We start from the raw sequence: 25,594 nt of genomic DNA on the forward strand, positions 1-25,594 counted from the left end.
TCTCCAAGAAAATATAATGAGGTACCGATAAGGTTCATGAAAATTAATAAGGAAGTGGGAGGAAAAGACTGAAATTAATACCATCCAAATCTGGGAGCAGCCCTTGGTCAGATAAATTATGATGGGACATTTTTCTGCATGGTCTGACCCTGCAGAATCAGCCTGCATGTAGTGACCACCAGTTACCACACGTTCATTTTGGAACCAGTCACAGCACTTGGTGCCTTTTGCCAGCTGATAATTGCTAGAGTTAGAGGAGAGCCTGGAGGCATGGAGGGTACCTAGGGAAAAAGATTATCTGCAGGATATCTGCAGGCTTTGGAAGTGGGAAAAAAAGAAAGTAAAATAAAGGAAAAAATAATGGGCTGCTGTGGTGAGGGGGCTATAGATAGCATAGAACAGAAACTCCAAGGTTTGCAGGCTTTTTTAGCTTCCCACTCACAGAAATATTTGTTAATTATTATTGGAACATCTGTTTACTGTTTAAAATGTCTGATTTCAAGAATTTACCAATTGACAGGAAACAAAACAGAAATATGAAACAATTTTTTTTTGTGACAACCAACATTTATTTCTGAAAGCACTCATTAATAAGGAAAGCCTCAGAAAGACATTTCAAAAGTGTATATTTAAGTCAAGAGCCCAAAATATATGAATAAAATCAGCTTCATCTTTGATACTGACATTCTACAGACAGCCTTGAAAACCTTTTCTAGAATAAATCTGAAAAACTCAATAGCTGCTAGCAATTTTACAAGGAATCAAGTACTGCTCCTGCTTTGACATGGAAAGATTTGGGATGTGAAACATTCTGCATGCTGCAATGCATTTCACATGCTCAAGTGATGTTCAGTTAGTAAGGAAAGGTATTAGCCAGCAGCTTTATAACCCTGTACCTCCCTTGGTATGGTGGTAAAAAAAAACCCCAGCATTGATGCTGTCTTCAAATGCGTCTACTGGTCTCTATATAAGTGTTTGGTGTGAAAGTTGAACAGTACAAGAGATGAAGCTAGATAGTGGTAGTGGTTGGATGGCAAAGTGTCGCTTTCATGATCGTAACTGGTGTCTTTGTCCAAGATCACAGTTGGAAAATAATTTGTGCGTGTGTGGTCTTATAAATATTTTTCAATTATTACTAAATGTATAATTGAATTCTTAATGTGCAAAATTGTCATATGCCAGATCTGGCAGAGAGGGGATAACAAGTCAGAACTACCAAACCAACTGAGCTACTGGGAAGATTGCTATGATGATTAGATATCAGAGATTAAATTGAGTTTGGGTAATCTAAACCCCTATGAAGAGCCGGGTATCCTATGCTTTGTTCACACACCTTTTTTTCATTGCCAGATTCTAAGGCCATTCTTACTGTCTCTCAGCTCTTTTTACTTTTTCATTCAAATTTTCCCAGGCTCTCCTGATCAAGAAAATTTATCTGAGAATGTTAACAAAAGAACAGAGAACTTCAGAGACAATCCTCTGTCTGGAATTTGTCTTCCTCAAACCTTTTAACCTCCTCAACATGCCCAGGAAAACTCACTTCTGAAATACCCTATATCCTGGTAAAGAACAGGCTCTGCCTTCCCGATCATCACTCAGCTGAGATCTACACAAGCCCTCTATTTGCATGGGCAAGTGCAAGGGCAGCTTTTCGCACAGATATTTCCATTCAGCCCTGCCAAGCAATTCAGCACTGCCATGCCCTGGAGGGATCTACATAGGAACTTGTGTGTCATCAGGTCTTTCACATCTAAAAGCATTTCTATGCAGAAAAAAGCTGAGGTGCGCTGCTAAAGTAGTCTGAGGAGTTTCCTCCCACAGTGCTTATATGCTCTTTCTTTTGAAAAGACAGCTTCCAGGACTATCATTCTAAGAAATTTGCAACATAGTAGCTAAAAGAAAAATGGAGAAAACCAGTAAATCAGCCGCAAATACAATCCAGGGAGGTAAATTGGTCTGTTTAAAATTAACCATTGAGTTTACCTTGAAATCCTGTGTACAGAGAATGTATGTGTGGATATATATGTGCATTTGTATATATATGTATACATATCTATGCACAAATATATAGAAATTATCAAGAGTTTACACAGTATTTTTATATTATCTATCAAGACTAGTTTTACTTTTGTATATTTAAGCTCAGTTTTTTAAGCTGATTTTTTTAAGTTGATGAATCCAAGACACTCTCAGAAGTATCTGCATATGAACTTGAGCCAAGTCCTAAGGGAGACTTGTGTGGCATTTGCACACCCTGTTGACATTTAGAACAAAAGTCAAGCCCTGGAAACATAACAAAATTATGGGCTAGCTCTCTTTTTGGTGCCTGCATAAATTAGCAAGACTGTCATCCTTGTCATTTAACACTATGGCTGCACCAGCGTAGAAATTCACTATAACAGCACTGACCCATGGGTCACTGAACCTTGAGAAGAGGGAAGGGATTTTGCAATGGGCTGCAATGACTTTCCTTTAGAAATCTTAGCAGAGCTGCTGCTGTTACCATGCATTATGAAGGTTTCAACCAGGAATTGGTGGTAATGGAGCGAATTTGCTGGACTGTTCTTCTGTGCTTCTTCTGTGCATATTTGCCCTTATTTTTATTAATGGCCCACAACCCTTTTTGAAGTTCTAGATCTCTACTAAATGAGGAATGCAATCTTCTAACAATTTTAGCTCAGATGTAATATTTAGTAAGTATATTTCCAATTTTGGTGGTCACAGAGAGCTTGCACAAAGCCACCCGCCTGGGTAACAGTACTTCCTTCTTTCTAGAACTCTCTGTCCAAATTCAATGTGGATGATTTGGCAAGCTTTGAAAGCATTCTAGCTTAAATAGGGGAGCCTGAGATTTTCAGCATCCTTGGTTTAAAAATGTGCTTCTGAAAGGGCTTGGCTTCAGCCCCTTTAGTTGCCCAAATTATATTTATAGTCACACTTGGCATCTACCTGACACAGATCTCAAGGCAGTTTTGCAAATCACTGCCCTCCTCAGTTTACAAAGAAGTTAAGAAGACTTAAGACTTAAGTGTTCAGTAGCAGTTGTCCAGACTCCTGATCTGAAGAGTTATGCTCTGAACCACTGTGTCCCTGCACTGTTAAAAACTATATAGTCTGGAACAAAACTAAACAAAGCTATCTTGATTCAGTCTGAATACTACTGTGGTAGGTATAAAGGAAAAAAAAAAAAAAAGATGTATAAATATAAATGCAAGCCACGGATCCTGTGGTTAGAGTGTCAGTAAGGACATTTTAATGCTAAATATAGAGAAAGTGTATATATAGCATTAAGGAGATGAGTGTATTTTATCTTCAGTCAATGCATAAAGCTGTCTGAGTGTAGTAATAACTCTCAGCTGAGTCTACCTCTGCATAGACTGCTTACAAATCACTGCAAACATTTGTACAGAGCAAAGTACAAGACATTGATGAACAGAAAAAAGCTGGAGAGAGAGCCCTGTCCTTTGCAGGGACACTCTGAAGAGAATCTTACACTGATTACAATGTAAAACCAAAATCCACAAGATAGTGAAGAAATATTTAGCTCCGTAATATTTCTTGTAGCTTGAGGTCTGACAGCGCTTTATAAAGCTGATGGTCAAATGCTTCAGTTCTTCTGAAAACAGTCTTACAGTGGGAAAATATTTTGTTTATATTTTGTTTAATATTTTACTTTTATTTTTTGTTAAATATTTTAACAAAACTAGCCTTTTTTGTAGCACAGGATAGCATAGGTCTGTGAAAGGTTCATAAAATATTTATTAATTAATTTTTATGGATGAGGAAAACTGAGGTTCAGCAGTGCATTGGCTAATGGCTCAAACTTCACTGTGTTACTCTCTGTTCAGTGCTGTGAAAGCTGTGGAAAGAGGCCATGGAGGCTGGAGCACCACTCAGACTGTGTATTAACACTTATGGACCAGAACAGGTTTCACTTGTCACACATGCTATCTAATTTTGTATTGCACCTTTACAAAAACATATTACATATTTTTGGGGTTGTTGTTGTTGCTGTTTGCTTTTATTTGTTCATTTTATTATTTTATTTTATTTTCAACTCTAGAGGAAAAAAAATAGTGTCTTTGGAAACAAAATTAAGGTCAGTGTTTCCCTCATCAACCTTATGTACCCATTCTTTTTCCAGCAGGCTGCTGGACTGGCTGTAGCCCTGCCAAACCACTCTGTCCTCAGCCAAATGTGACAATCCCTGGAAAGATCCTGGTCCAGATCTTGGTTTGCCTCAGGTCCCTCCCTCCATCACTGTCCTTGCTCAGGCTCAGGCTGCTGCAAGCTGTCCCTCTAATGAGAGGGAAAAGTATTTTCCTTTTCATTCCCTTTGCACAGGAAATCACCCTCAAAGTGTATTACCTTTCTGATTTTGTTTATGCATCTGATTTTTTTCTGGTCAAAGGAGAGTGGCAATGACAGAGAATGCTTGAAAAATTAGGATGGAAATTGTTTTAATAGTCAGCTAGAGAGATTTATATTTAATATCATATCCAGTACCATACCCTACCTGCAGGGACATTCATTGCCTGGGTACTTCATACAGTTGGAGATAATCAGGATTATTAGAGAGAGATCAAATGTGGTTGGAAATAAAGCATCTCTAGTGCGACCAGCATGCTCACTCATTTAGTTATCTTTCCTTGCTTGAAGTAAGAAAATCAGAATTTTCTCATCAGAAGAAAGAAAGACAGAAGAAAATCTGTTGTTTCCTATTCATTTAGAGAGCAGTCCTTTTAATATAGAACTTAAAACATTCTGGTTACATCTTTCTCTGTCTTTTTTTTTTTCCACCTGATTTCTTTTATGTTTTCCTTTCCCCTAGTCCTTCTGTTTTTTCTTTTTTGTTTTCCCTTTTCCTTTCCATATTTTTCTCCATTTTTTTCTTCTTTTTTTGTGTCCTTATTTCTTTTTTTTTTTTAATTTTTTGTTTTTATATATGAATAAAGAAGTGCCTATGGAGGTTGTCATTGATTTGATACAAAAGTGGAAACTTATTTTTTCACACTTCCAAGGAGATTAAAATCTCAAAGATGTGACTGGCCACTACAGGCCAACCTTACTTCTGTAATGTCTTTGGCTTCAGTGCAGCTGTACACTGGATAAACTTAGTAGCCATTTGCCAATAGGAGATAATAACCCATATTTTCTGTTTTACAAAACAGTCATCATGAAATTTCTCAAAACTCAAGTGTTAGGCATTTAACTGGAGGGACAGTACTTAGATGATGCTCTTCCCTAATTTTTTCCACTCATTTTTGGTAACTTTTGTATTTGGTAACCAGGTCCTGTCTGTGTCACAGATTTTTAGGAATAATTCTGCCTTGGCGTCTAGTAATATCTTGAAATACAATGGTTTTAGTCTCTCTCAGCTGTCTTTTTCCATAATCATAGCAAGGTCTGTCCTACTTCTTTAACCCTGTAGTCCCTATAGAAATGCTAAAATGCTGCCAACAGGTTGGGGTGCTCAATAGCACCCATCTGATGCAAAGCTACATGCCAATGTAGATACACACATAAGATAGAGAAAACCTAATTTATTTTTTTTTTTTACACTTTTATTTGGTGGCTTATTTAACAAAAATAAGCTCTGTTTGCACCTCTGTTGGCATAAATGGGTGTCATCATTCAGTCTATGAGGAATTGCCATCCCTTTCCTCTTAAAAATAAATAATTAAGTAGTGAAATGATGGAATCTCTCCATATTTACTCACTCCTTATTTTTCCTACTAAAGAGGTATTTGTTGATTTGTTTTACTGAGGCAACTAAGATTCAACAGGAATCACAGAGCAAACTTATTTCAGCATAGGTGTGGGTGACTAATTAAGAAGGTAACATGTTCTACCATGCCATTGGGATGGCAGGAAAGCTGGAATAATATGCATCCTTTACAAAATAAGTCTATCTGAGGAAAATGATAGGTAAACAAGAACATTTCTTGCACAAAACATAAACTTGACTTCTTTGTTTCATGTTCTAATGGACAATACCTTTGTAATAAATATAGTGCTTTCTTCATGCACTGTAAATTGTTGTGTAACAGGTTTGTGGCTTCCTGCAGTGGTACTCTTTTCTTAAAAAAAAAACTTTATAGAGTTAAGTGTATCGGTGGCAAAGAGCTACTAGATTGTGATTCCTCTTATAAGAGCTCTCATGAGAGGATAATGACAAGGCTGATATCAGCAAAATGGCAGAGTATCAAAACCCCCCTGGCTCTCCAGGACTTTCACACTACCTGTACTCCTAAAGCCTGTGGCATTCAGTGGCCTTGCAGGAGTGGTGGTCATAGAATAAAGAATCACAGAATGGTTTGGGATGGAAGGGATCATAAAGATCATCTCATTTCAACCCCTCTCATGGGCAGGGAATCTTCCACTAGACAAGGTTGCTCAAAGCCCCATCCAGCTTGGTCTTGTTGGGACTAATCCAGCTGGAGCTGGTCTCACAAGGCTACTGGAGAATGTCATTAGGATGTATCTAAGGGCAAATATAAAATATTAAATATTAGGAAGTGTTCTGCATACTTAAGAGAGAAAAAAAATTTCCATCTGAACTATCCATTTCTACAGCCTGTAGTTCACCTTGGGCATAAAACCATTGATGTTCACAATCTCTAAGTAAGGGATTAGATGGGGAGACATGTTAGTTACACAGTATTATATTAAATATTCTAATGCCTCAAGATGATGCAAGAGGTGAACAGGGAAGACAGCTTGCAGGCAGGTTCTTTTTCTCCTCACTAATTCGTTCAGTCCCCCACATTCCCTTGACCTGTGATCTTGCACAAGCTCCAAAACAAACTTGATCAGTGCATGGTTATATGGACACCAGTACATTAAACAATCCCAAAGCATTCCCTTAACTGGTGGTGCACAGTGCTGGAGGTGGGGGAGGCTGTGCATGGCTGTGCAAAGCTGTGAGCAATCAGACAGTTCATTCTTCTTTCAAGAAGTGTTACATGTCCAGGCTGTGCTATTCAGGCTCCTTTCAAAATGTGTCAGCTTAAACAATCTCTGCAAAACACGTCCCTTTCCTCTCATCCTTTTTTTTTTTCCTCTGTGCTAGAAGAGCTGCTGTGTTCCACCCCCCCAGTCAGCACTGAGACTTTTGTATAAATGAAAGTTACTGAAAGGATTTGTGGCCACTTCATTATCACTGCTGTGCCAGATGATAGGGGTTGGAGCATTTTTAGTACCTACAGAAATATTGTGGGATGGAGGGAGGCAGGTAACAGTCTGAGCTGCCTCCAGCAGAGGGAAGTGGTACACACACGCTTCCCAGCGTGCTCCATGCTGCCGCTGTGCAGAGCAGACAGCACAAATGTCAGGTCTGGCGTTTGCAGAGCTGAAATCTCTCCCCCCCACCCCGCCTCATTCCCCTTGCCAACACAAATGCCTGATTTAATCCCCTTTGGTTCTTTATCATATTGATCTTACCCTCGATTTCCCCCAGATGAAGACAGGAGGTGTCTCCCATCCAACTCTCAGTCACACCCCCCACCCTGCAATGAGGCTTTACATAAGATACTGGATTTTAAAGGCCAGAGAAACTGCTGGGAAATAGAGGTGCAGCTAGGGCTCCCAGAGCAGTTTTGGTTTCAAGTGTAAGGCTTTTATATTATATTCCAGAGGCTATTTTAAACCAGGCTGTTTTTCCTGAAACTCATCACTAGATAGAGGAAGGAACTCATCACTAGATAGACAGAGGAACTTGTCTTGGGCTTGTGCAGATGGTCCCAGTGCTGCCCTACAAGTGAATCCCCACACAGATGCACACTCAGATCCCTGCACACAGCCGAGGGCTGCCCAGACAGAGTTTCCACTCTTGTTTGTCACTCATCTTTCTCTCACAGGATCCCTTTTTGGACAAACACATGCACACCCCTACACAAGATGAACAAAAATGCACTGATATCTCATATGGAAGAAATAATTTGACCACTTCTCCTTTACAGTTTTACACTTCTAAGATACATGTGACTCTTCCCTCATCTTCTTTGCCTTTGGAAAATGCAAAAGCCTGCTGGAGATTAATTCATGGGGAAGATAATGTCCTTTACATATACTTCCTTGAACTGCCTTAATACTGTTTGCAAAGCAACCAGATGACTTTGTCTCATCCTCACCTCATCTAGCGCTGCAGGGAGACAAGTTTTTCCTCAGCTTTCAACCTTTTGATGCCGGGATTTTCCCTGCTGAGATACAGTAGGTGGGTAACAAGAAGATCCTATTAAAGTGAAATGAAGTAGCGAAAGGATTGTCAGCTGAGAAAATAAGAAACATATAGTACCTATCCATCCTTCTCTGCATTCCTTCCTGCTCTCTATGAGAAAGAAAGAAGAAAAAAAAGGTGGTAAAGCAGGAAGTGCAACAGAGAGCAACAGCAGCAGTGACAATGTCTTGATTTCAGAAGTAGAAAATGAATAATTGCTGCTAAAGACACAGCGCCTTTAATGAAGAGGCTGCTGCAATATCATCGCAACAACTGGCAACCCACATGTTAGATTACAACAGGTTGAGCCAGTGCACGCTCCCCTGTGCCACACTCTGAAAAAAATAAATCAAATGTCTGTACCTGAGGCTCCTTCATTTCCCATGCAGAGCTCTCCTTTAATGTAGACTTTTCATGGTACCTTTCTTTGCCAAGAAGGGGCTGACAATGGCTTATTTACCTACTTACCTGTCCTTGAGCTATGTGGCTTTTCTTTGAATAAATTAAACTGGCTGGTTCGAGTGATGCTTTCAGCCTCTTCAGTCTGGATCTAATTCTCAGAAGAGTTTTTGCTTAAAACCTGTTTTTCAAGTTTTCAAGCAAGTATTGACTGTCTGCGAGATGCAGCTCTCTGAAAAGACCCTGGTGCCTATGGGTAAGGAAAAATATCCTATCTGGCTACCTCGCCTGCTTTTAGGTTTCCTATAGACTTATGATAGACTAAAAGTGGAATGAGGGCTTGCTAAAACATGCTCCTGTCTTTTTTCAGTTAATTGCCTTGCTTGTTTGCTGCTTGTGACTCTGGGACCAGATTTTCTGCTGCTGAGAATTTCTTTAAATCCACTGCTAGGAGACAGGTTTATTTTTTAATACTATAATAGCATTTTTAATATTCCTGAGTGGATATACAAATTAGCTTTGCTTTGTGTGACTGATTCTGTCTTACAGGAAATGGTGGCAAATACTTGAAAAACTGTCATAGTTAGGAAGTTTGATTTAGTCTCCAAAGAAGAGGAAAATCTTGATTTCAATTTTTGGCAAAGGGTTTTTTTCTCATGTATTTTCTATGATCTCAGCAGCAACATAATTTCAGGGGCCAAATGCTCATTTGTATGAGCTGACTTATCTCTGAAGCAAGGAATTTTATGGTTCATCAGAAAAGCTGTCTGTTGTCATGGACATGGGGTGATTTTTTTCCCCTTGGGTGCCCAGGAGAAGAAATAAAAAAAAAAAACCCAAAACAGTGAGACATAGAAAAACATGCCCAAATATTATGCAGAAAATAATGCCTTTTCTTTTTAGTACACTGTAGAAAGTTCTAAAGATGATGTCCCAGGCACATTAAAACATAACATGTATTAAATCTGGCACACAGCTAGAGTAAACTGTTGTTTCTCTGTTGTTTGGTTTTTCCCTATGCATTACCACTGTATTCAAGCATATTGTGTTTTTATATATGCATATTCTTGTGCAGTGGTAAGACAGGAAGCCATAAGGGTGGCAAAGACCAAAAAAACAGAGGTCCCTTTCATTGCTGGAGCTGTCATCAGGATCAGGGTGCAATACACACCATCAGAGTTCTCAGCGATGCTCAGGGCAGAAGTGAAGAGAAATATTCAATCCCAGGCCCTTCTTTGGAAATATTGGCTCACTATTTACAGCCATGAGTAGCTAGAACTCATCATACACCATGCTGGGCTCCTCAGAGCAATTCACTTCAAAATGGTCTTTGACTAGAGATCTGCATGCCTCAATCCAATTCAGGATAATTCTATTGCAGGTCTGATGCACCTGAAATCAGAATTTGGACCTAAATAGAATAGCTGTTATTAAATTATTATTATCATCATTGCTATTATCGCTATGTAAACAAAATACCACATACCATGACGAAACTGCTGCTTTTATCTCTTTGTAATGCTCCAAATCCTGTAATCTAATTGTTACACATCCTTGCTCAAAAGAAAGGCTCAAATATTAGCTTAAGGTTGTAATAGTAATTAGCACTGCAGAAGCTTAAGCTATCTGTGTAGATCACAGGGTTTGCTTACCATGTACTTTATCAGTAGGTTAGCTCGGGCACCTTATCATCTGACACTAGGAATCCTGAGTTCAGCTGATTTTTTTAGGAGTCTGTCTGTTCTGAATGTTTGTTCTTTGTCTCTTAGGCTGTGGTTGAACATGCATCAAACATAGAAAGGAATGTAGGGGGTAAGGGAGCAGGGGAATGGGGAAAACCAAGGGTTCTGGCAATGAAATGGTACTAAATAATGCCAAAATATACTTGAAAGAGGAGTGGCAGTAGGATCTGTATAATTGATGGTAGAACCAAGCCAGAAGTAGGGTTTCATTCTCCACTGACAGAGCAAGGGTCGTAATTCACACCCAAACACAGCATCTGTCAGGTGAACACAGAGGTGAGCAGAGCAACTCTGCTGCCATCTACACCAGGAAATTCCAGCACCAGAGATTTGGAGACTGGATGCTTTGGCTTTGACACTGTAGCAAATTTACTGTATGCCTTCACTGAGAGCATTTTAAATTGGACTTTTGAAATGCAATCCAGTTTGTCTTCTGGTGCCTCTGTTTATTAACTGTGGAGAGGGAATAATAAGGCTCATTCCATGAGCTGTTTTCTGCTAGTGTCCTCTTTTTTTGCTCTTTCCTTAATTGCCACCACCTGAAACAAGGTATAGGACTATAAGGACCCTTACTTTTAGCACAGTGGTTGTTTTTAAGCTCTGAAGATAAAAGGGAAGGGAAGTCCTCACTCAAGATATTAAGTTGAACCCCATCCTTCAAGAACAACCAAGTCACTCTATTAACATCTTCAATCATAGATTCCTCCCCACAAAATCACACCCTCCAACTTTTCTTCTCTCCTTCAGTAACACCATTTTCTCTTTGACCACAGCCCTTGGCATGTCTTCTTTTCCATTTTTGTCTCTCCCTGTGCACACCTACTCCCCCTACAAAGGTCTCCTCTCTTTTGCTGGCTTGCCAGGTGCATTTTGTGAAGATCCAAGAAGTCACTCACAGGTAGCTGAGCTGGCTGGTTTGCCTGTACTGACTGGCCAGCTGGCAGCCCAAGCCAAGCAATTAGCTAACGAGCTTATACCACAGCCTTTCACTCACATGAGCTGTTCTTTGTCTCACACACCACTGATTTTCATAATATATGTAGGATATTTATATCTTTTAAGCTTTTACCTCTCTAGAGAATGGGGTGAAATTAGCCACCAGGTTCAGAATACATTGCTGGGCACAGGATTGACAGATGGAGAGCCAGATGGACAGACAGCACTCCTATAAAAGCCTTATTTCCTTAGGAAAAGAGGCTGTTTGGTCTAAGAACTACTAGTACAGGGTTACAGGATGGATGGGAGGGATTATAACCCTCATTAACAGATGTCATGTGTCAGACACTCCTGCAGAGAGACACAGAGGGAGAGTAAGGGAAGCACCTTATTTTGCTTTGCAGGTGTGAGTTTAAGTCCTGTTTTGCCTCAAGTAGACTCACAGCAGACTGGCATAGCTACGCATTTGAAAGGGAAAGGGAAAGGGAAAGGGAAAGGGAAAGGGAAAGGGAAAGGGAAAGGGAAAGGGAAAGGGAGGCAGATTTGTCGCTAGCTGCATTAGTCCTTTGTGGATTGTCATTTAAAGGCATTCAGGTGGCCTTTCCTAATCTCACCCAACAGGCTCATGAAAGATTTTCTGATGTTTTCTTTCCCCAGCCCAAGAGGGTAAATGAAGTAGCATATTAAGATTGTAGTCCCTTACCCTGAAAATTATTTGAACCCATCCTCTGACCCAGCTGCACTCTGAAAATGGCTGGATCAGGCATAATCAGGTCTAACAGGCTGCAGAGTCTACATCTGGGCATTTCAAATAAGAAGAAAGGCCAGTTTTAAATGCACTGCTTACTGAATCTTAAAACCCACCACTTAACCTCATTTTCTAAATCTGTAGTCACTAAATATGAAAATGCTACAGCAAAAATTCATAGACACACAGAACAGCTTGGACTGGAAGGGATCTAAGATCCCTTAAAAATCATCTAGTTCCAACCCCAGTTCCATGGGCAGGGTATTTAACCTCTGGGGTTTAGTAGTAGTGGTGCACTAGCACAAGTTTTGGACTGGTCCTTGTTAGACTCACAATTGAGTAACAGTCTATAGGATCAACCACCTGTTTTATTTAGGCATTTTTTACCATTAGATGGTAATTTTGTAGCATCCTTCCTTTGTAGCATCCTCAGCGCCACAGTGAGCTACCACGTGAGGTGGGGAATGTAAAGGAAGTGAAATGTGAAATGCCTTGATTGGGAGGATTGTCATTTGCAAATTTGATATATGAACAAAATCTGGCCCCAGAGGTTATGGAACTCCCACCAGGAAAGCGGGTAGGAACCCTTGGTTGAACCCAATTTCCTGCTTGAAAAACTGTTGCTCAGTAAGCATGCTTTGAGTTGTCCTCACTGCTGGATTCATCTGGAGCCTGGTTGTTGCGTTGTGGATGCTCACTGCAACACAGGCAGTCCTGAAATGGAGACAATAAAAAGTTTCAGAAAGTAATGTCAATTACTGCATTTTAGAAAGCAATGGTGTTGCTCACAGTTTTATTTAAATTTGTAGGATAGCTGTGAAAACATCTCATTATTTTGATGCTGTACATAAAGTTATCATAGCCAAGGGTAACTAGTACAACAAAACAAGCACAGATGCCGCTGGAGCTTTTCAGAACAACTTTCACTCCACACTTTCCAGTAATACAATGCACCTTCAGTACTGAGAGCTTTGTAATCAATCCTTTTACTTTTCTTTCACTACAAAAGTTCCTCTTAAAAGAAGACCAGATCTAATCTTAAAAAATATTTGCTGACTTCTGAAGCGTGTTCTCATGCCTCTGAGTTTGAAGTTACAGTAGAAAATTTACTTATGTAGGATGGCAATCCAAATAATCATATTTTATCTGAAAGTATATAAAGGTCATATCAAAATTTCATTGGAGTTCTGTCCAAGGAAAAAGAAGTTGCTTGCTTATGAGATTCTGTTATAAATGCATTTAACATCTGGTCCTGCAAATGTATATGATTGTTTCTTTGTGACCCCTTGCAATGAATAAAGGCAAGAGATGCGAGTAGAGATGTGCGGGATTACATCCCTTACTTTATGTAATTTTTTTTGCTATGGCATTTCAATGATAAAAGACCAATCTCTGCCCTTGCTTAACCTCCAGCAACCCCACTGATTTCCTTGTTCATTCCAGATTGTAATGAATGACTTTACACACTGGAGCCTTTTTATTCTTTCCCTTCCAGATTGAGTGTCTCAGCCCAGACAATGGGCCCCTGCCTCCAGGAGTGTGCGACTGAAATAAATCCACTGACTTGAGCAGCCACGCTCCATCGTGACCGGGAGCCGAAGCAGGTTTCTGACACACAAACTTCCATGGAGTGTAAGCCAGGGGACAACATACAGGTGAGCAGTACTTTTAACTCCTTAGCATGGCTTGTGTTGGTATCAGCCCTGACTCATGGGTTATACACATAGGGGATGTATTAAATATCACTGCACTTGCACCACGTGTATCTAATTGAGATAATTATGGCTGTTGGAGTGCTGGTGGGACTTGCAGCCTTTAATGCACTCATCCCCACCACATCTGATAAAGCGAGGAAGTCTTTTTATCTCTATATTTTATAGAGGAAACTGAAGCCTAGACAGTTTTTTTGCTATGCCAGGGAGCTGAATCTGGGTTTTCCAAGCTGAAAGCTAGCAGTCTGTTGGTCTGTCTTGAAATAAGCAGTACAAATAGGCACTTGTAAATTGGGGATACTGAACTATTTCACTGTGATACGTCAGACATGATAAATTGCTGCTGTTAAGTAAAGTGTTAGGGAATTGTCACGTAGCTATGGAGAGGCCACACTGTTATTAAGGATGCAAAAGGCATATATTTCAGCTTATTCTTCCATATCCATATTGACTCTGAAGTGCAAACAATAATAAAATCTAAATTTTGCCAGTAAACTAACACAATTTATCTGGAGGACAGTGCAGAAAGTGGAAGCAGAGCTCAATCCCTCCCTACTTGTGAGTGGTGATGTGTCAGCTGATGGAGGCAGCCCAGGCAGGAGGCAGGAAATATTCATGCTATTTACAGTTCTGGTGAGGATTCAGTGAGATGGGCGGGGGGTTGAGTCCTAAAAAATTGACAAGGATTGGAAATGTGTACCAGAACCAGTCATTGTACTCAGATCTACTGTGTCAATACCACAGGATCACCATTTTCTCTGTTATCATACAATAATGTGGGTACTTTGCCATCTCAGAAGTCAATGGTTGGTTCAACACATGAAAAGGAGATGCCAGAAGTGAAGGTACTGAGGAAGTGGGGGCTTTATTCTGCTAACTCAGACATTATTCTCTAAAGGGCAGAGATGTCTCCCGATCTGTTCCTTTAGTAAGACCAAGACTCTCTGTGATTGAAATAACTGGTTTTTCATTTCCCAAGAGCATCTAGCATATGAGTGGGACTATTATGATCAATTTTGCTATTGCACTGGCATAAATCTGTAGTGATCACAAAGTTAGTTAAGATATGTGGCCTTAATGGAGAATTTAAAAATATCATACATGCATCTAAAGCAGAAGATTTCATCAGGAAAAAAGTCTTTTTCTTGATGAGGTTATGGCTTGAACATGGCTGCAGATTGGCCTTCTAAGTTTTATTTTATATTTTTTTATATGCTGCAGTATTTCATTGTAATTTAATGGCAATTCTTATTCACACAGCTATTCTAAATAGGTTCTTATACATACCTATTACCTTGGTAGCCAGGTTTCTATATCAAATCCTGAATATTCCATCATTATTAAAAATATAAAATCCATCTATTCCATCTGTTTTGTACAGTAAGGTGAACAAAATTGGATGTGAAGTCACAGTGTGGTAACAGGGTAATTGTTTTTTTGAGTTTCTTCTAATATACTTATTGTCAATTGTATTGAAGATGTATTATATCACAGTTGTTCATGGCTGTTTTATCATGTGCTGTGAATTGAGAAACATTTTATGCTATCTCTGGATTTAAAAAAACATGCTTTAGATTTTTAGAGAGGAAAATATGTCTGTGAAAAGGTGAAATTTGATCCTCTAAGCTATTTATACAATTCTTGACATGATCTACACCTTCTTGATGAAGATCTTTCTTCTTCCTAAGACATCACTGGAATTTCTGGGGATAAGAGAGACCTCATTCTAGTTCAGTAGACTGAACAAACCAGCATCTCATTTGAAGTTCCCATCGTATGGTATATACAGTATGTTTACACAATCCCAAAACCCTTACTTCAAGAGCAATTGTCTTCCATGGAAGTGGCCTCCTGAAATATTTTCCTTAGTTTAAAAAAAAAAAAAAAGGAAAAAAAAAAGGATGTATTTACAGAGTTAAAATATAAGCAATACACAGGGAAAAAGAACGTAATAGGCTTAGGGAAAGGAGAATACAGACCTATATGCTTACAGGACCTTCCACCTAATTGCCTATAAATAATTGTCTTGTGCATATTACCCACATCAGAGCATGGTCTATAAGCCTGGATGTCAGCTGCAGAGCTCAGCTGCTGTTTGTAAATGGTATTAACTGTGCTCTTGGTTTTTCTGTGCTTAACTGTATATAGTTTTGTTTTATTGGCACTGTACTGTAAGCATATTCTGCACTATGCAAATATAAGAGCTGAGAAGCATATGGGCCGAATCCTGCAACATTCACTCAGGCAAATGGCCAATTCACTTGATGGGAACTTTTCCTGAGTAAGCAGTCGGAGCAGACTCTCAGCTCCATCGTATGCCTCGGCTTGTTTTCAGGTATTGCAACAGACACTGGTTCTTTGCAAGGAGGAAAGGAAGGGTATAAGACCCAGTACTGTGGGTAGATGCTTTGTTCTGTTCTTTTAAGACTTAAGATCTACTGAGATGCTACAAAAGGCACAGTCATCATAGAATAACCATCTCCAGCCTTTAGCACCCTGTTGAAATCTGCTAATAAAAGGAAAGAGTCTTCAGAATGAGAGGAAAGGGGAGGTTTCAATTAGATATTAGGAAAGAATTATTCACTGAAAAGTGATCAGATATGGGAACAGGCTGCCCAGGGAAGTGGGGGAATCACCATCCTCAGAAGTGTTCCAAAGGCTTGTGGATATGGCACTTGAGGACATGGTTTACTGGTGGACTTGACAGTGCTGGGTCAACAGGTCTTTTCCAATCTTAATAATTGTGATTCAATATGTGACAGCATTTCTCCATCCCCAATATGGACATAACCTCATGGTACCAGTAGTGGAGACATCTCTCTCGTCAGTGCAGATGGATTTAAACTGCAGGAATTCATGGAGTGAAGAGAAAGAGAAGGGAAATCCTGCTTTTGATAAAGAGCACCAGTGATTTCTGCTCCACCACCTTGTTCAAGAGCTTTGTCAGAGAGACATAACTCAAAGTGGGAACTTCAGGATCCATCTCTGGTTCAGCCCTGCCATCTATCACACAGGAATGGGGTTTCAACCTTTAACTGTGTAGGTGGCTAAAAGCTCTGTCCCATTTCCTGATCTCTCTATATTACATAGTCCAAGCTGTGGTGACAAGCAATATGTTGTGGACTTCAGGTCCAAGACCTACAAAAGCTCACACAGGTGCTTTTGTTAATTGACTCAAATTTTGTCTACACTGCCCCTCACAGCTTGATATGTATCAGAGAAGCTGGATTTCTTTGATCTAGCTACCATGGGAACCAGTGCAGCACTGATGGTGTAGCAGACATTTCAGCATGATCCCCACTGGTCACACACTTGGGGCTGCTAAAGTGTGTTGAGCACTGGGCTGTGTGTTCTCAGGGCTAATATCATCCTTAATAGCTACACTGATATTAGCAGTGGTACCCATATTTTTCTTTCTCCCGCAGACATTTCTGTCAGCAGTGCCTGACTGGAAACTTAAGTTGCAGCCCTTACTCATGTCCCTCATCCACATCCTCATGCACCTTTTAAACAAAATAGCTAATTCAAATAGAGGCTTAAAGGTCAAATGCTCCAGATCTGATTTTGCAAACCATCTTGTACATGACTTTTCCCCTTCTATTAAAAAAAAAAAAAATTCTCATCAGGAAAGAAATGTTGGCAAAAAAGGGTTTAATTACAGAAATCATTTTGCACCCTATGGAGAAAGCATGAAGAATGGCGTATTTCCACATTTGAATTGCACATTCATCAAGAAAAGAGTGATTTCCCCTTAAGAATGTTCTGGAGGAGTAGAAAAGAGCATTGAACCCTGGAGTGTGTATTTTATAGTCTCTGAAAGGCAAATGGTTTCACTTCCATTGATTAAAATACATGGGTTTTCCCTCTGGATTATTTCTTGGATGTAGAAAAAAAATTAAAATCTTTAGTAGTGGCTGTCAAGTAGTGCAGCTCCTTAGGAGATGTCTCCACTAAGGCAAAGGACTCACCAAACCAACTGCTGCTGAACTTGACCAGCAAGAAGTCTTTGACCACGAGATGTTGCTTTTTTTGCTGGATGAATGGGGACTTTACAATATATGTTTTTATTGTTTTGTTGGAGAGAATGTCAACATGGAAACACAAGCCGGTATTGGGAGCACCAGGTGTTAGTTGGAGTGGCAGCTCCAGGACTTGCTGTCCTTGCTCTCTGGCACACAAGGTCTATCAGGCTCATGCATTAGTCTTGTCATTCACCTTCTTGTCCCACACATGTGGCTTCCTTACAAACTCTTCCAAACACTGTGTTCAGGAAAACCTGGCTCAATAGTCCCTTTTCTCAAGTGCAAAGTTGCTGGGGTGCAGGACACAGGCACAACGTGGCAGGCTGATGAACACTGATTCTTTGAATGTACATCTTCATAAAATATGCTCCAAATTGGTATGCAGCACACTTCTGTGACCACAGTAATTCACTCAGAATTTAAGCAGGAGCAGGATTTTCCTAAGCAAAGTTGCTTTTTCCCATTAAATTACTATTGTTCTTTTTTTACCAGGAGCATTATTGTCTAGTTCTGTTAACAGAGAAAGGCCAATTACACAAACAGTGCTGACCCGTTAAACTTGAATTCACCAGCCAGAATTCAAATAAACAGCATTCTACTCCCCACTTGAGTTTACTGATTTTTCTCTTAATAATGTCACTTGAGTTAAAAAAACAAAACAAAACAAAACAAAACAAAAGTCTGAGGCGAATGGGTATATCAACTAAGTGTTTCAAAACCACAGGAAAGTAACGCAAACTGTAAGAGCACTAAGAACAAGAAAACGAAAAAGTTATATGTAATTGGAAGAGAAGATGTTCCATTTCCTTTCTGAAATCAAATGCAAACTGCTCATGTGACTGATTTAGTATTGAACAAGAGGGGAAAAATTGCTTCTTGGCATTTAAATGGAAATGTTTCTTGTTCTGAAATTTTGGAAGCTTGCATACTGTATGATTTTTGAAAGGCTTATACAATTACCATTGAATTTGGATGAGGTCTATTCCTAACAATATATATATTTCTCAGTTAAACTTTTTCCTTCCGGAGACCTAAATTGCCTTTGTCTAGAGTCTAGATTCCTGATGTGGAATATATTCCAGAGGTAATAAGGCCAATGCAAATATATTTCATTTTTAATATGTATGTCTGAAAAAAAACAGTGAACAGCAGCTGTTTTGCAATGCAGACCTTTATGTCGAGGGCTCTGCTGTTTCAGGATGATGTTCTGATTTGCTGTGCACCTTTTTACTGTGATTTCTGGATTTGGAATAAAACACAGATCTTACCTCTTGCTTTCCACAAAGGCTAGAAATTTTAGGACAGAAGAAAAAGGCAGACCACAGCAGACTTGCACCTGGCTGATTTAAACGTATGCCATGAAGAGGATGATTCCCATGTAGCTCAAAGCACTGCAGGAAGTACTGCAGTCCATTATGTTCAGCACTCCTCTTGCAATGCGGTTTTAGGGCTGAATCCAGTGTCACTCCAAGATTTGTGATGTCAACACAAGCACTCTAGAGAGTGTTGCTGAAAAGTTTTTCAAGAGTAAATTTTGAGGAGGGACTTGAAAGAGAAAAATGTGATTATTTGGTGAATGAGAAAATAATAGGCTGAGTGTAAATGGCAATGGGTGATATAACCTGACAGGGATAAGTTATTGAGGACACGCCCAAGGTCAGGCAGTGAAGCAGTAGCAGGGCCTGACACAGCAACACCATAACCCTTTCTTTCTTCAGAGCATGTTGAATAGCAGCATTAAACAGCCCTAAATTCTTGTCACTACTGTTAACAAATATTTAAAAACATATAAAACCAAACCAATGCCCCCCCCCCCAAAATAAATAAAAGGCAGAAACTGGTAGGATTGATCTTCTTCCTCAGGAAGACCTAACTTTAAATCTTCCAGGCCTTCTTTCTGATAATTTGATTTTAATTACCAAACAGCACAATTCTGTAAAATAAGTTTACAAAAAAATAGTAACTGATAATGATAGTGATGCCATCTTCTGACACCAGTGTGGTTGATGCCCCCTGATGCCAAAAGCAAGACATTATGTAAGCTGCCTAATTAGAGGCACAAGGAAAACAGAAGTTTCCTCCTCCTCCTCATGATGTGTGCTGAAACTAGAGCCCACCTGACCCCAAGAAAAGAGGGCATTTCACCATGGCCAGGACATGAAGGCACCACCTGAGGCAGATCTCCAGTTTCTTCTTGCCTCCACCCTGATTCCCACTCCATTCTCATGCAAAAGCCAATGCCATTCCAACTCAACCCTATGCCTAATCCATGCCCAAGACCAACCTGTTCCTATTATACCCAAGCACATCCTCTCCTGTCCTTAATACCTTCATATTCTAACGTCCACATTTGATCCATCTCATCACCATGCCCATATATCTGTCCTTGCCCACATCACGTCCATCCCCTCCCTATATCCCTGTCCATCCCCTCTCCATGCCATGCATGCCTGTGTGCATGCCCAAACCCCCTTCATGCCCATGCCATGCCCGAGCCCTTCTCCCAATGTCCCAAAGTAGAGTGACAAGTCTGTTTCTTAGGCTTTATGTTTGTGTCCTCCCCTGATCCATGCCTGTGCCACGACTGCATCATGCCCATGCCTGTGCCTATTCCCATCTCATGCCAGTGCCTGTGTTCTCCCCATGCCCGTGCCATGCCCGTGTCTACGTACATCCCTGGCCCATGTCTCTTCTATGATTGTGACCGTGCCCATGTCTGTATTCCCTCAGCCCCACGTCCCTGCCGTGCCCGTCTCTGTGTCCTCCCTGGCCCCATGCCCCTGCCATGTCCATGCTCATGCCACCCCATGCCTGTTCCCACCCCGTGCCCCTCTCCACGCATCCGCAGGCCGTGTCCGAGCTGTTCCCACGCCGCTGGGGTGGGCAGCCGCCAGCCGCATGTGCGCCTGTCATTCCAGCCGGGAGCGCCGGCTCCTGCCTCCCATTCATGTAACCTGTGTGTGTCTCTCTTTCTCTCTGTGTGTAACAGCGAGAGGGAGAGAGCGAGCGAGGCACGGAGAGAGGGAGGAGGAGGGGGGAAGCTTTAAATAAAGCCTTTGGATTGCAGCTTCTTATTTTGGGCAGTCCTACCAGGACGATTCCTGTCAGGAAAGAAGCTGGACCAGTCGTCGTTTGTTTGTTTTTTTTTTTTGTTTTTTTTTTTTTAATTTATTTTGATTTTGATTTTTGGGGGTGGCAGCGGTGTATGTCTGAGCTGCCTGCGGAGATGAGCTCCGGTGCCTGCCTGTAGTTTCCACTTTGGGATCGCTGGACACAGAAGTGGCATTTCGGTGGGGGGAAGCTGCAGACATGGTAAGCTTCGCTTTTCCTCTGAAAAGTGTATTTTATGCCGTAGACCCTTCTTGAATTTTCCCTTCCCCCTTCTCTCTTCCCACCAAACAGCCAGGCACACAGGCTGGGGCTGGGGAGAAGCTCCCTGAATCCCTGGCTTTCCCTCCCCAGCATCCATCCTTCCCTCCTGCCCAGCTCCCTGCCCTCCCTTCGCACAGTTTGCAGCAATTCGGAGGGAGGCAAAGATGCTGCGGGAAGCTCCGGGCTGGGGCGGGGGGATCGGGCACCCCCAGACTGCCAAAACCTTGCTTCAGGGTATGTTTGGAGTGGATTCTCCCATCCAACCTTCCCCCTCCCCGACCCTTCCCTCTGCACCCCGAGCGGTGCGGCTGTGCTGGGGGAAGGCAGCAGTGCAGATTGGGAGGCACTGGAGCAAGGATGCAGCTTTAAGATCAATCGGTGTTATTTATGTAATAGTAAAAGCAGGGAGGAAAGGAGGCAGAAAAAAAATAGAATAGGAAAGAAGTGCCTTGGTATTTCTCAGCCCACAAGGCTCTTTCGGCTCTGTCTGAAGCCCCCATACTCATGTCCTGCTGCAGGGTGGTGCGTGGTGGGAGTGTGTCTGTGTGTGTATGTTTACATTTGGATCCGTGCTAGAATCGGGGGTGAGGATGGGGTCTCCCATTTCCCAAGGAAAGGTGGGTTTGCCTCCAACAAAAAGCAAAAAAATTAAAAAGAAATGTGCTTGACTGCAAGTAGAGTGACAAGTCTGTTTCTTAGGCATTAAATGTTAAAGCCCTGCTTCCAGCCATGCCCTGCCAGGATTAAAAGATTGCCCAAATAGTGTGGTGTTGGAAAAAAGATGCTGGAGTGCCTGGAAGAAATGCAGTGGTTCAGACTCCTGCTTGTATTCTCAGCAATTTGCATTCTCAAATACAAATTTGGGCTTTTGAACCCAAAACCAGGGCATTTATTTGCTGGGATTTGTTTTGATTGAAAATATATTGTAAAATATCTGGGACATTTTGCTTCAAAACAAGTGGTTGTTAAGAAATTTCTAAATCTTTAAAAAATAATAATTTAAACCCCCCCCACCCAAAACTCTAGAATAATTCACAAGTATTTATTTACTTCCTTATCGTGACCACACTTAGAAATTCACAGTGGTTACAACCATGTAAGCACATGATTTGAAAACAAAACCAAAATGAAACAAAACAAACAAACAAAAAAGTACGCAAAACCCAAAATCTAGCAAAAAAACCCCCATATATATGCCACTGCCTTGTTTTATGGGATACACAGTCTGAAATACTTTTTTCATACAGCCAAAACAGAAATTACTAAATGCTCATCGGATAGATGGGCAAGACCTTTCTGCATCTTGAATACATTTGCTCATGGTTTTTCCTGGAAAGTTCAATCTCTTATGATTTAAAAATAATAAGTAAACAAGGCAAAATACCAAACTCCTGAATCAAGCTAAAAATTAGTCTCTCCACCTCAACCCTAGCTTCCTTTTTAACTTTTTGCAGTGAAGCCTCACCTTGAATTTACAGCTGCATCTTTTTCTTTCTTTTTCCCCCCCTAAGAAAAGTCCCATGGGAAGGGAGGGCCATAAAATGAGAAAATGAGAGCAAATCTTTGAAGTTTGAAGTTGTCTGTGTGCTTTTTATAGGTAAACTTCTGCTGTAGCCTGGCAAGTTGTTAGTGTGCTGCTCTTTGCTCTGGGGTGCCGGAGCTGGGCAGGGGAATTTGGCAGCTCCTAGCCTATCGCGATCCCATTTCTTTCGGCTTCACTGACCCTAATAAAATTGCCTACTAGTAGTGTAGCCCCTCCTCTTCTATCGAAAGTGCTCTGCTCCCAACATGTGCACCATATGTGCCTGCAACATTCAAGGCTTAACATACATTCACCTATAGCATGCCAGCAGTCCGCGTATGCCACCCGCACTCTGGCTCTGGCAGGAGCTGGGGATTGGCCGTCAGGAACCCCAACCTCTCCCCTGGTAGCTGGGGGAGGCTGGGGCTGAGCCAGGGATTTGTATTTAATTTATTTCATTGGCCTCTTCAGAGCCAGGCGCCTCCCACTTAGTGCTCTGCCTGTAACACTTTTATAGGCTTGGGCGGAAAAAACAAGGAGTATGTATGTGTGTGTATATATATATATATATATATATATATATATATATATATTTAGTGTGGTGGGGGGAAGCACAAAGGGAGGAAGACGTGTCTCTTGCACTGTTTTGCAGTGAGGCAGGACTCCAGAGCAGCTCACTCGGCTCTGCCTGTGTTACAAGGCTGTAGGAATCTGCTCGATTGTGGCCATTGCGAGCTGCCCGTCCTTGTAAAATTCCCAGCTCCCAGACTCTGCCACGCTGCTGGATCAGTGCTTGCTGGAGTGGGCTGGTTTGTAGCCAGGAAAATTCTTTGCTGCCATGATCCCTTGAGAATGCAATCCCCAAGTCAGTGCATGGCCAAAGAGAAGTGGGCTCTCTGCTAGTTTGCAGCCGGTCTGGAGGCAGAGAGGGGACCGTGAGGTCTCGGTGTGTGGCTGGGCATTTCCCAGGCACCTGAAAATGTAACCTGTGTTGCACTTTCCTTGAGAGCAGGACCGCTGCTCTGCACCCACCATCCTGGGAAGGGGGTCTGCACATGCAACTGGGGCAGGGCAGGAGGGCAGCTGCCTTTGCAGACAACCTGTTTCACTTTTTTCCCCTTTTCCCCCACAAAAAAGAATCACCAAGACTGGGAATTACAGACACTGCTCTCAGATGCACTATATCTTTACAGGGACTCTGCCTCTGTGCCTCACCCTCCCTTCTCATCCATACATGCATGAATGTGTTCACATCTTCACAGGGGATATTTTCAATTCATCTGTTATTTATATGTGTGACCTGGAGAAGAAATGTCATGTTTTGGTGAAGAAAGAGAGTCATTAATATGGAAAAATGTTCTCGGGTTGTTCTTTGGCAAGGAAAGGGGTAAGAGGCAAAAGGAGATGCAGAAGTTTACTTCGTAGCTTCCTTTTCTTATTAGCAAAGGGTCCTGGTTTAGAAAGGCTTTTCTGGGGAGAATTTGCCTTCTCTAATTTTAAAGGATAGGGAAAAATCATGGAGAGATGAGGGTAAAGCTGTTCATCTGGTTTTCACTGGGGGCGAGGGGAGATAGTCCCCCTTGCCCCCAATTTAATTTACTACATGGATGTAAAAAGAGAGATATCTCTCTAATTTCAGTGGGTCTGGGGAAGGAGTGAGATTTGGGCTGAGAAGACTCTGCAATTTTAAGTCCATGCAGCTTAATTATTTTCCTTGACTCATTTAAAATAGATGCTTTCCATTTGTTTTGGTGAGCAGATAGTATGCTGGCAAGGGAAAATGTTATTTTTGTTTTACAAAGTGAATTTTTTATTTTATTTTATTTCACTGGTTTCCTGGAGTGCATAATAACGAAATGTTATTTCATTCTGTCTACAACATGTACACTATTCCAATTAAGAGCCTACTCTGATTATTTTTAACCTGGTATTTTGCCATTTCTCTGCTCAGGAGAATAAAACATTGAGTTCTTGCACTTTAAAATAGCTGAGATGCTTAAGCAGAACTACCTTTTCCCTGGGAAAGTCATTTCCAGTTCTGTTAAGTTCCCGCTTCAATGGTTCATTTTCTGACAGAATCACATCTTTACAAGAAGAAGAACTATGATCTTATGTAACTTGATGTTTCCAGATCAAAAGTTACAAATATTGCGGTAATACCATGAAGAGAGAGATTTGACAGGAGGAATGTTGCGTGGCATATTTATTATTAGGACTTCAAATCAAGGAGGTTTTAAAAATTTATGGAGAGGAAAAGTAGAATTAAAAAAAGATGAATAAACAAAACCTTGCTAGTTTGGTGTCTTTAACATCACTTTTCCCTTTATCTTAACTGTGTAGACAGTTGAGATTTTATATTTTGTTTTCTCAAAACAAATTCTTGCGTTTAAGAAATGTGTAGTTGTTATTTCGAGAGATGAAGTAGCTTGAAACTCGCTCTCCCTCAGATTTGATTCAAAGAAATGAAACCCTGTAAATCAATGTCAATTCAGGTTTAAAGACTGGCTGTTACCTGCCCTGTTACAAGGTCCATCAGCACAGCTTATTGTAACAAAAAACCAAAATACTCTGTTTCTGCTTTTAACTGACAAATTTGCATTGCTGGGTACTTTGACAGAGTAACTTGCACCACTTCCCTGTGAATTGGGTATTCATGGATCCTTGACCGATATGTTTCAGAGGAAAAAGTTCTATAATATAACATTTTTTTTAAAGCAGAAGTATATCCATTTCCTCTTTACTTGAGGTTAAAAAGAAAAAGAATCACAGAGACATTTATATCTTAATTATGTCAGCCTACCATGAGGAGTGGTGCTGTAGTGTGGCTACAGGACTTAATGTAGTCAGGAATAAATGTACAATTTTTATTCTTCTGTGCTGTTTCACCCTTGCTTCCCTTGGTAGATAAATGATTTTGTTAGAA

At 40.9% G+C, this 25,594-nt stretch overlaps 1 protein-coding gene across 24 annotated transcripts in view; it reads left to right on the plus strand.

Annotated features, from left to right (window-relative positions):
- TENM4 (teneurin transmembrane protein 4) overlaps positions 1 to 25,594 on the plus strand; it is a 1,559,611-nt gene that overhangs the window by 938,827 nt on the left and 595,190 nt on the right. For 18 of the 24 annotated variants that reach the window (XM_064409700.1, XM_064409695.1, XM_064409706.1 and 15 more), the window contains exon 1: positions 20,977 to 21,089. The gene's annotated coding sequence lies outside the window, so the exon portion shown is untranslated. Of the gene's footprint in view, positions 1 to 13,538; positions 13,699 to 20,835; positions 21,090 to 25,594 lie in introns of those variants that run through there. The other 6 variants (XM_064409696.1, XM_064409697.1, XM_064409701.1 and 3 more) reach the window with 2 other exon arrangements.

Source organism: Passer domesticus, chromosome 2 (genome assembly GCF_036417665.1).
Source record: "Passer domesticus isolate bPasDom1 chromosome 2, bPasDom1.hap1, whole genome shotgun sequence".
Taxonomy (NCBI): Eukaryota; Metazoa; Chordata; class Aves; order Passeriformes; family Passeridae; genus Passer; species Passer domesticus.